Here is a 12,596-nt window from a genome sequence, read left to right as displayed (position 1 = left end):
TGGCCCACAATAAGGCAGAGCGGGAGGGTTAGAGAGCTGTTTTGGGGGGGATCAGGGAGGTTGGGGGCTAAGGGGGATCCTACACAGCAGCATATGTAAATATGCTAAAGAAAATAAAAAAATTCAAAGATACCTTTTTATTTTAGTACTGGCAGACTTTCTGCCAGTACTTAAGATGGCGGGGACAATTGTGGGGTGGGGGAGGGAAGGGAGCTGTTTGGGAGGGATCAGGGGGTGTGATGGCTGATCTCTACACTAAAGAGGCTGATCTCTACACTAAAGCTAAAATTAACCCTGCAAGCTCCCTACAAATTACCTAATTAACCCTTTCACTGCTAGCCATAATACACCTGTGATGCGCAGCAGCATTTAGCGACCTTCTAATTACCAAAAAGCAACGCCAAAGTCATATATGTCTGCTATTTCTGAACAACGGGGATCCCAGAGAAGCATTTACAACCATTTGTGCCATAATTGCACAAGCTGTTTGTAAATAATTTCAGTGAGAAACCAAAAATTGGGAAAAATTTAACGTTTTTTTTTAATTTGATTGCATTTGGCAAAATGGGCCTAGATCAATACTTGGGGTTCTCTACTACACTACAATAAAGCTAAAATTAACTCTAGAAGCTCCCTACATGCTCCCTAATTAACCCCTTCACTGCTGGACATAATACACGTGTGGTGCGCAGTGGCATTTAGCAGCCTTCTAATTACCAAAAAGCAAAGCCAAAGCCATATATGTCTGCTATTTCTGAACAAAGGGGATCCCAGAGAAGCATTTACAACCATTTATGCCATAATTGCATAAGTTGTTTGTAAATAATTTCAGAGAGAAACCTAAAGTTTGTTAAAAAAAATTGTGAAAAAGTGAACAATTTTTTTTATTTGATCGCATTTGGCGGTGAAATAATGGCATGAAAAATACCAAAGTGGGCCTAGATCAATACTTTGGGATGTCTTCTAAACAAAATATATACATGTCAATGGATATTCAGGGATTCCTGAAAGATATTAGTGTTCCAATGTAACTAGCGCTAATTTTGAAAAAAAGTGGTTTGGAAATAGCAATGTGCTCTTGAAAAAGTCTGAGCGTCCTGAGACGAAACACGTAGAGACTCTGATACTGCTGGACCTTGTTTCCAGATTGATTACCGGTGTCTATCCTGCAACACGGAGGGTCACCCATCAGCTTCCTGCCACATTTGGTTTCTAACAACAGCTGGGCTGTAATTTTTCACAGAGGACATCCTCCACCATATCAGTGAAATACAGTCTTGATACCAAGCTTTTAAATGCTGTTTTACTTGTTTAATCCTGTAAGTAGCCATTTGTCTATGTGCACTTACCTCTAATAAAATTTGCTGCACTTGAATCGGGCTGCACCTGTCTCTGCTTTCTTTTTTCTACTTGTATTTATGGCCCTATAACTTGCAAAAAAAGCAAAGAACATGTAAACATTGGGTATTTCTAAACTCAGGACAAAATTTAGAAACTATTTAGCATCGTTTTTTTTGGTGGTTGTAGATGTGTAACAGATTTTGGGGCTCAAAGTTTGAAAAAGTGTTTTTTTTTTTCAATTTTTCCTCATATTTTATAAAAAAAAAATTATAGTAAATTATAAGATATGATGAAAATAATGGTATCTTTAGAAAGTCCATTTAATGGCGAGAAAAATGGTATATAATATGTGTGAGTACAGTAAATGAGTAAGAGGAAAATTACAGCTAAACACAAACACCGCAAAAATGTAAAAATAGCCTTGGTCCCAAACGGACAGAAAATGGAAAAGTGCTGTGGTCATTAAGGGGTTAATAGATTTGAATAAAAACCCAGACCCTGTTCCAGAAATGGAACTGGTTCAATCACGCCTGAAAGCTCTATATCTGAAACACACTTCAGAAAAGCCTGAGCTTTCACAGGATTTGTTGGAACGTGAGAGAGAAAACATCTTCTCACAGGAGGTCTTATTCTGAAACCTATTTGATACCCCTGGGAGACAATATTCTGAATCCAATGATTCCGAATGGAACCTGCCCAAATGTCTTGAAATAATTTCAATCTGCACCCCACCAGCAGAACTAGATCGAGGGCCGCACCTTCATGCAGACTTGAGGACTGGCTTTGGTTTCTTGTAAGACTTGGATTTATTCCAACTCGAGGATGGCTTCCAGTTGGAGACAGAGTCTTTAGGGAAAGGAACAGTTTTCTGTTCTCTATTCTAAACAAAGGAACGAAATCGATTAGAAGCTTTAGATTTGCCTTTAGACTCTTTATCTTGAGGCAAAAATACTCCCTTCCCCCCCAGTAATAGTGGAAATAATTAAATCCAACTGGGAACCAAACAAATTATTACCCTGGAATGAAAGAGATAGTAACCAAGATTTAGATACCATGTCAGCATTTCATAATTTGAGCCATAAAGCTCTTCTAGCTAAAATAGCCAAAGACATAGATTTAACATTAAAGGGACACTGAACCCAAATTTTTTTCTTTCATGAATCAGATAGAGCGTGCAATTTTATGCAACTTTCTAATTTACTTCTATTATCAGTTTTTCTTTGTTCTCTTGCTATCTTTATTTGAAAAAGAAGGCATCTAAGCTAAGGAGCCAGCAAATTGTTGGTTCAGAACCATGGATAGCACATGTTTATTGGTGCTGCCCAATCAGCAAGGACAACCCAGGTTGTTCACCAAAAATGGGCCGGCATCTAAACTAACATTCTTGCTTTTCAAATAAACATACCAAGAGAATGAGGAAAATTTGATAATAGGAGTAAATTAGAAAGTTTTTGCATGCCCTATCTGAATCACGAAATAAAAAATTTGGGATCAGTGTCCCTTTAATCTTGATGATATCAAAAATAGCATCACAGATAAAATGATTAGCATGTTCAAGCAAACAAACAATGCTATGCAAATCAGAGTCGTTTTCTTGTTGAGCTAAGCTATCCAACCAAAAAGTTGATGCAGCCGCAACATCAGCCATAGAAATGGCAGGTCTAAGCATATAGCCAGAATGCAAATAAGCTTTCCTTAGATAAGATTCAATCTTCCTATCTAAAGGATCCTTAAAAGAGGTACTATCTTCCATAGGAATAGTAGTACGTTTAACAAGAGTAGAAATAGCCCCATCAACCTTAGGGACTTTTCCCCAAACTCCATATTAACCACTGGCAAAGGATACAACTTTTTAAACCTTGAAGAAGGAACAAAAGAAGTGAGTGCCAGGCTTAGACCATTCTTTAGCAATCACATCAGAAATAGCATCAGGAACAGGAAAAACCTCAGAAGTAGTCACAGGAGGTTTATAGACAGAATTTAAATGTTTACTGGATTTATTATCAAGTGGTCCAGACTCCTCAATAGCCAAAGTTATTAACACTTCTTTTAACAACTTCTTTTAATAACTCTACAAGTGGAGATATAATCTCTACTGGCTTACAACAGATACACTTAGCTTTGGTAGAACTGTGTTCAGGCAGCATGGTTCCAACAGAAACTTCTGAGACAGGATCAGATTGAGACATGTAGTAAAATTTATAAAAGAAAAATAACATTAAACAAAAATTTCTTATCTTCACATATAGCAGTTTCAGGAATGGGAAAAAATGCAAATGCTAAAATTAACAAAAAAGCAAATAGCATAGCTCTCTGAGCATAAAGAAGGCAAGGAGCATATAGGAAGTGGGGTAAAATATAAATACATTTTTCGGCGCCAAGAATGACACACGACGCAAAAGGAAGTTGAGAAATTTTTTGGCGCCAACAAACATCCAGAAATGACGCAACTCGCGTCATAACGAACGCAATTCTGCGTTTAACAACCTTGCATCAATTACGACACAGGAAATGATGAACTTGCACCATGACACATGCACATTCGCGCCCAAAAAAATTCTTGCGCCAAAAATGATGCAATAGATAACAGCATTTTACGCCCTTGCTAGCCTAATATGCCCGCAAGTTTACAAGTCAAATTGAAAAAAGACTATACCCCAGGTAAGACAAACTTCCTAAACATGATTCCCATAATGAAACTTCTGGACTGCAAAGGGAAATACACATAGACCTGACTCATGGCAAATATAAGTAAAATACACATATTTAAAACTTTATATTAATACATAAAGCACCAAACCATAGCTGAGAGTGTCTTAAAATAATGATACATACTTACCGAAAGACACCCATCCACATATAGCAGATAGCCAAACCAGTACTGAAAAAGTATCAGCAGAGGTAATAGTATATAAGAGTATATCGTCTATCTGAAAAGGGAGGTAGGAGATGAATCCCTACTACTGATAACAGAGAACCTTTGAAAAGATTTCCCGCTAGGAAAACCATAAAATTCAATAGGCAATACTCTCTTCACGTCCCTCTGACAAACACTGTACTCTGAGAGGAATTGGGCTTTAGAATGCTTAGAAGCGCTTATCACAGAAGAAATCATAAAAATCAAGCACAAACTTACTTCACCACCTCCATAGGAGGCAACGTTTATAAAAACTGAATTGTGGGTGTGGTGAGGGGTGTATTTATAGGCATTTTGAGGTTTGGAAAACTTTGCCCCTCCTGGTAGGATTGTATATCCCGATACGTGGCTCCTTCACTTTAGAGACAGTTTTAGACAGTCATGCGGTCAGGTGCCAGGCATCCCCTCACGATTTCCTGGTTCCCGTTTAGAGAGACAGCACAGCCGTGAATGACTCCACTGCTCCACATGTCACTGAGCAGTGAGCTCAGATAGGCAGGCAGGTTTATGCTAGCAGCGCAACTTCACAAACCCCACGGCACACCCACAACATTCTTAGTGATATTGGGCAGGGGAGGAGCAAAGTACAAACAAGCAAAAGCAGCCAGGAAAACTATTTGTGGAAATTGCGACACAGACTCAAGGGACAAAAAAATTAAGTGCATCTACAACTTCCCCAGTCCCACTAATGTTCACAACTGCTGGCCCCTCTAATAACAAGATATATGCATCTCTACATTATATTTCTTTGAATTTCAATAAAATTTCAAAAGAAAAAAAAAAAAGTAAAATATTTTTTTGTGGTGTCACCCCCTAGTGATGCTACTGTATCCCATATGTCACTAGCTCATGAACTCTTGCCAATTATATGAAGTAAATCACCTTCCAAGGCAATAACTCAGTGCAGAGTGAAGCACTGAGTAGCCTTTTATAGGAAATCCCACACCTGTGCCTTTCAGGTGGGAGTTCCTGTAATCAGTTACTGGCCCTTTAAATCTAGGCAGCGTGCGGCCGCGTGCACCTAGAGATTCGCAGCTACTGCTGCTGTCAGACTGGCATCTCTCCAAGGGGGATGCTGAGACGGATCACTGGGGCCTTTCTTCACCGCAACGGCAGCCAGGAGAACGGTCAAAGGCCCCGCATTTGCCGTTACAGTGGCCAGGTAAGTCAGGGATCCTGACAAATAAGATGCAACAATGTTGCATATATAAGGGAGGGCCTTACCTTTATAAGCTGCCAGCAATAGTTCTGGTTCCTCTTCTCCTCCTGGACATGAGGCTGCCAAGTTTGCACACCCTTCCTCCCTGTTTTGGATGGCGACTTGAGATTATATTGATCATAGGTGACAGAGATAGGGTTAGTCAGTCTAGTTGCTATGTCTAGGATTCTATCAGCCAATCGGAATTAAGGTAGGAAAAATCTGATTGGCTGATTGAATCAGCCAATCAGATTGAAGTTCAATCCGATTGGCTGATTGGATCAGCCAATCAGATTGAGCTTGCATTCTATTGGCTGATCGGAACAGCCAATAGAATGCGAGCTCAATCTGATTGGCTGATCCAATCAGCCAATCGGATTGAACTTCAATCTGATTGGCTGATTCAATCCTGATATTTAACAAAATGATTTATCTAGATGAGCTATGAACCAACTCCATAGCTTGTGGGACTATATCAAGTCTATTACAGATCAGTGAGAAAATGTTTAAGGTCTACCATAGGTAGAGGTAGGTATGAGAAATTGAGATCATTAAGCAAAGTTTAGTTACCTTATGACAAACAGATCTGAACAGATAAAATTAGACTTTTTTTTATATTATTCAACATACCAGATGCTCCCCACAATGCCAGGGGGCCACTCTTGGGCCGTAGAATATAGAGGGGAAAAGGCATACAGCGAGCAAGAGCCGCTCTTATTAGAAAGGGAAGAGGGGGGGCAGAGCTGTCAAAGTAACCAAACAAGGTAATAATGGTAGCGAAGGGGCGGCATGTGATGTAGATAGAGGAGTAGTTTCACCCTAAGTTAAGCACAATATACAGCTACAAGGTTTAAGTTTAAGGATAGCTATAGACACAAGATAGGTTAAAACTATGGTTTATAACGGATAGACCTCTGTGACTTCTAGCTTGTGCAACAGTATGCTATAATCCCCTCTATCAACATGGGAGGTCATTCCTGAACCTAACCTAGAGAAATACGTGAACTGAAGGAGGAGGAATAAAATGTAAGGTTGGCATTCTTGGACCTAACTACCAAGACACAGTTAGTGCAATGTGTGATGGGGTGAGTAGTGAACTATATAATATATGTCTCCTCAAGGTTGTGGTATCAGGACTACTAGAGGGTCTCCTTCCGCTCAGAAATAGGGACACTTTAGGTGTCTCTATAGCTATGGAGTGGACTTAATTTATCAATCAGATCTTACTTATATAGTTTATGTCCATATTTAGGGAGACCGGCAGGTAGTACCTTTTATCTCTGGGCAGTGTGTTGTTCAAGAAGGGGATAGTAGGAACAGCCAGGAGTATATTGGTTAAGTACTACATAAAATATAGCATTATGTAGAATAAGTCCTTATATTATGAATGCTATAAACTGTATCTTGCCAAGATGTTCAGAATACTAGTAATGTGTAACTGCTCCCTATCTTGAATATAAAAAGTGTTATATAATATGTATAGTCTGGTGGAGACGCCCTGAGTTATTTATACAAAATGAAAGCCTATGGTTGGCGTTCAAAACTATTGTAAAAGTAACTTCCCTTAATAATGAGCCCTTTAAACTACCACATAGACTATGTGCCGATGCATATATAAGCTAGATACCAGGGTCTGGGAGGGAGATGAAGGATAAATAGAAAATCAGACACCGCACAGTCATGCCTTTATATATAATAAGAGAGGAGTATACTCCTGCTAAAATTCACCACATGAGTAAAACATTTACAGTGGATAATATGTAAGCTGTGGGAAGGGGCTGATCACTATTTAACTTACTATGGAATAGGTGACTTTTTGTTTACCTATGATTGCTATAAGTTAGTCAGAATATTCCCCACCATCTCGGCTGCCGACAGAGGGGTTGCAAGAGGCTAAACAAGTGACGTTAAGTATTATGTCAAGCTTTAGTTTTAACTAAGTATAGCGTATCAAATAGAACCTCAAACTTAATATTCAGCATCTAGATTAAGCGTCTAATAGGGAAGCCTAAACATGTGTATACACAACTAAAATTCAGAGAAGTGATATAAGGAGTGGCTGCAATACAGAATTAATAACAGTGACATAGTAAGAATGTTAGGGAGATATAGGTTAATGATTACTTTGTTGTTACAGGGTAAGTTACCATAGTATTGTAGCCTGGCGTGTGAGTACTAGATCCATTTATCATCTAGCATTTGTGAGGAGTGTACATCCTTATGTAAGGGAGACATATAATACCCATTTTGAAATGGATGATATGTTTAGTGAGTTATGATGCGTCGGGGGGTTTTCCCCTCATGGTGTATTGAGTGTGAACATCTTACTATAGAGGAGTTACATTTGGTATAACTCAGAAACACAAATAGCTAGATATATGTATTAACTATATAACACAGATAGCCAATGAGTGGTGAGATAGTATATAGAAGTTACATGCAAAAGTACTCTTGCCTCATGTACATAGGTAGCAAGACGCAAGCATCAGCATCATAACATAGAAAATTAATAGCAAGATAAGTGGCTAGTTCTCTGTGAATCAGTTTAACAATGTGGTGAATAACAATTGGCTTTACAGTTGTCACACAAGTCTATCCGCTTTATTAAATAGGGGTTGCAAGTTAGATGGATTTATCAAGAGTTATATAAGTTGAGATATAACGCAGAGTCCTGTACTCCCCAAACCAGGTCCAGCATCATGAAAGCTGAATTAAAAATATCTTAGAATAAGAGCAGTTAGTTTTGTGTTGAGTTAGGGCTGTCAAAGACGAATACTGTGGGGATATGGAGCTATCTGGGAAGTAAGAAAAGAAAACCAAAGAGACAAAGGGAAACCAAATTGATTTAACCTAATAACATAATGTTAACTATTTTGAAAGTTGATACAGTGAATATCACCAGGGCTTCATCCTACACCTCTCTTCAATCCTTTACTGCCGATGAACCGCGGTGTAGGTTGTGGTGTTTGCTCCTGAATTTCTAGAGAGAGCGAGAGTTTGTCGAAGAGATCCTGCTCGTTCCAGAGTAAGTAAGGGAGCACAAGTAAAATCTGGAACCCGCTGACAAGGTGAGCGATAATAAGGCTCCGATCATTCTGAAAACTAGCCAGGTCAACGGCTATGTGTTTAAAATCTCCCGGTAGTTGTCCTGGGCTGGTAGGTTGGATATTTGGGATTGTTAAGTTCGGCCTCATAAGAGACTTCAGGTCTGTATGACAGGCTCCCTGTATGAACTTGACTGTGTTGAGTGGTATCTGCAGATCACTATCCATCTCCGTCAGACATGTAGTGCTGTTAGCATCAGCAACAGATTCAGTAACAGCCAAGGCCATTTCAGGGCCAGAGATCCTGCTCTCTGTATGAGGGTGTAAACCACTGGCAAGCGGTAAGGTGCTGACGAACTGCAGTGTTTCGTCTATGATATTCGCCTCTTTTCCAAACGAAGCCAGTAAGATAGAGCTCCTCTCCACTGTGAAACTCGCCACTGTGCTCAGCGAAGTATCATGTGGAGAAGACTCCGTGTGGGTTTGTGGTGTTTCTAGCACTGACATTGATGTTCTTAGGTTAAGATGGGCGGTCTCGTTGTTCTTAGTAAGATCTAAAGAAGTCTCCATTTTGGGTATTGGGTTGACCTCTTCCCCACGCTGTTCTCTGACTATAAATAGTAGGTCATGGAAGCAGCAATCCATCTTCTCCTCCATTTTGTCAAGCGATGCTTGCATCCGTTCATAGAAGTCTGCCATGTTTAGTTAGGTAGTAATCAATTCTGCCTCATGGTTATACCAGACGGTGTGTCTCCAAGCAGTAAAACTTCAAATGACTAGTAAAAAAAAATTCTGACAATTTTAAAAGTTATGTCTTTTTCCACTCCCACTGTACCATGTGACAGCCATCAGCCAATCACAAATGCATACACGTACCATGTGACAGCCATCAGCCATTCACAAATGCATACACACTTATTCTTGCACATGCTCAGTAGGAGCTGGTGACTCAAAAAGTTTAAATATAAAAAGACTGTGCACATTTTATTAATGGAAGTAAATTGGAAAGTTGTTTAAAATGGCATGCTCTATCTGAATAATGAAAGTTTAATTTTGATTGAGTGTCCCTTTAAACTTAATGTTTGTTGATTTTGCAGGAGCTCATGGGTTGTTTGTCTTGTCTCTTCTGCTGTTAGCTCCGCCCCCCTAATATTTAGCTTTTATTAGCGCCATATATTCTGGATTGTGTTAGTTCCTTAATTGAGGACTGAGCAGTCTATTCCCCTTCTACAGCTGCAAATTAGGGTTTTTGGAGGAAGCCCTTTTATTCTATTGGCATTATTAAAGACATTTGCAAGCGCAGCTCACACACTCCTTGTTTAAACATCAGAAGATCTCACAATTCCCTTAGTGTCATCTACATGGGCAGAGTTGCAGATTGGATGAAGCCGCTAACGTCTTTGGTTCTGGGGAGATTAGCATCTTAATTGCTGCCATCCTAGTTAGTATTTGTTAGTTTACAGTTAATTTTATTATAAGCTAAATTTATCAAACACTGGCAGACAGAGGACATACATATTCACCCCTTTCCACCCAGCTTCTCCTCTGGCGGGTAGCAATTCATTGCCCGCATTTAACATTGCACACAATGGCTCCTTTGCCGTCGCGTGCATCCCTGCCCCCTGCCTGCACTCGCCCAATCACACACGGGCAATTGCTGTTACTTAAGAGGTGAAGAACAGGACTGGGAAGCAGCAGTCTGATGACCGCTGCTTGATAAATCATGATTGCAGGTTCGTTTGTGCGAACCTGCAGACAAAGTGGAGAAAAGTGCTTAATAAATCTAGCCCTATATGTTATTTATTCCCAAATAAGTTGTCTTGTGGTTATTTAAAGAGCTTTGGGATTATTGAGTTAACCCTTTTGCTGGTATCGACCTGGTAGGCCTTTAATCCCTTATGAAACAGCCAATAGAATGAGAGCTCAATCCTATTGGCTGATTGGAACAGCCAGTAGAATACAAGCTCAATCCTATTGGCTGATTGGAACAGCTAATAGGATTTTAGCAGCTTCTTTGATTGCGTCACTTGCATTTAAGAATCAGTATATGGCGGCGACCATATAAAGAGGATGCTCTGCGCCGGATGTCTTCAGGATGGACCCGCGCCGGCTGGATGAAGACTTCTTGCCGCATGGATGAGGACTTCCCCAGCTGGATGAAGATAGAAGAGACCGCCTGGATGAAGACTGCTTGCCGCATGGATGATGACTTCACCGGATGGATGGATCCTTCAAGCGGGACTTCAACAACTGTAAGTGGATCGTCGGGGGTTAGTGTTAGGTTTCTTTAAGGGTTTTTTGAGTGGGTTTTTTTTAGATTAAAGTTTGGGCAATGTAAAAGAGCTAAATGCTCTTTTAAGGGCAATGCCCATACAAATGCCCTTTTCAGGGCAATGGTTAGCTTAGATTATTTTAGATATTTTTTTTATTTGGGACGGTTGATTGGGTGGTGGGTTTTACTGTTGGGGGGGATGTTTGTATTTTTTTTACAGGGAAAAGAGCTGATATCTTTGGGGTAATGCCCCACAAAAGGCCCTTTTAAGGGCCATTGGTAGTTTATTGTAGGCTATGGGCGGGGTTATTTGAGGGGGGCTTTTTCATTTTGATAGGGCTATTAGATTAAGTGTAATTCATTTTTATTTTTGATCGTTTCGTTTGTTATTTTTCGTAATTTAGTGAGTTGTTTTTTTGTAATTTAGTTATTTTTTTGTAATTTTTAGAGTAGTGTTAGGATTTTTAATGTGTAGTTTAGTTTTATTTAATTGGTAGTTAGTTTAATTTTAGTTTAATAATTATAATAGTTTAATTGTTAGTTTAAAATATTTTTTTTAAATTTGACAGGTAAGTTTTAATTTAATTTGATAGGGAAATTGTAATTTTAATATAAAGTTAGGGGTCGTTTAGGGGTTAATAGTTTATTTTAGTTTATTTCATTGTGGGGGCTTACGTTTAGGGGTTAATAGTTTGTTTTAGTTTATTTTGTTGTGGAGGGCTTGCGGTTTAGGGGTTAATAGGTTTATTATAGCGACGGTGTGGGCGGATGGCAGATTAGGGGTTAATAATATTTAAATAGTGTTTGCCATGCGGGAGGGCGGTGTTTTAGGGGTTAATAGGTTTATTATAGTGGCGACAATGTCGGGGAGCGGCGGAATAGGGGTTAATACAATTTATTAGTGGCAGCGATGTCGGGAGCGGCAGATTAGGGGTTAATGAGTTTATTATAGTGTTTGCGATGCGGGAGAGCCTCGGTTTAGGGGTTAATATGTAGTTTTTGGGTGTTAGTATACTTTGTAACACTTTAGTTATGAGTTTTATGTTAAAGCTTTGTAGCATAAAACTCATAACTGCTGACTTTAGATGGCGGTACAGATCTTGTCGTTTTATGCTGTAACGCTCACTTTTTAGCCTCACCGCAAAACTCGTAATACCAGTGCTATGGGAATCCTATGAAAAAACGTAATTTTTACGAGTGCGGTACTGATGTTGCGTTACAGGCTAAAAGGTGTGCGGTACAGCTATTCCGACAAGACTTGTAACGGCTGCGTTGCTGTTTTAACGCTGAAAATGCCATATTTCATATAGGGGTATGAAATTTCAAGATACTTTTAAATTCACTTCTATTTCCAAATATTCTTTGTTCTCTTGGTATCCATTGTTGAAAAAGAATATGTACATATCCTACACTAGTCAGAGCTAGCTGGTGATTAGTGCCTGCACACATTTGTCTCTTGTGATTGGCTGTCTAGGTGTGTTCAGCTAGATGCCAGTGGTGCAATGCTGATACTTCAGCAAAAGGATAGCAAGAGAATGAAGCAAATTTGATAATAGAATTAAACTGGAAAATTGTTTAAAATCACATGCTCTATCTGAACCATGAAAGAAAAATCTGGGGTTTTATGTCCCTTTAATCATTTTGAATTATGGAAAGAAAAAAAAGAATTTACACAATTCCTAATGTTAATTAAAAGCTGTTTGATTTAAATTGAAACTAATACTGCAGTTTTGGTTTGTACTTCCTGCTAATCCACACAGGATGGCTTTCTCTGCAAGTTTGACAATATGATATTGGTTTATTGGGCAGGAACATTAATTTAAA

The sequence above is a fragment of the Bombina bombina genome, chromosome 11, assembly GCF_027579735.1.
Source record: "Bombina bombina isolate aBomBom1 chromosome 11, aBomBom1.pri, whole genome shotgun sequence".
In the NCBI taxonomy this organism is placed as follows: Eukaryota; Metazoa; Chordata; class Amphibia; order Anura; family Bombinatoridae; genus Bombina; species Bombina bombina.
This window is presented reverse-complemented; position numbering follows the sequence as displayed.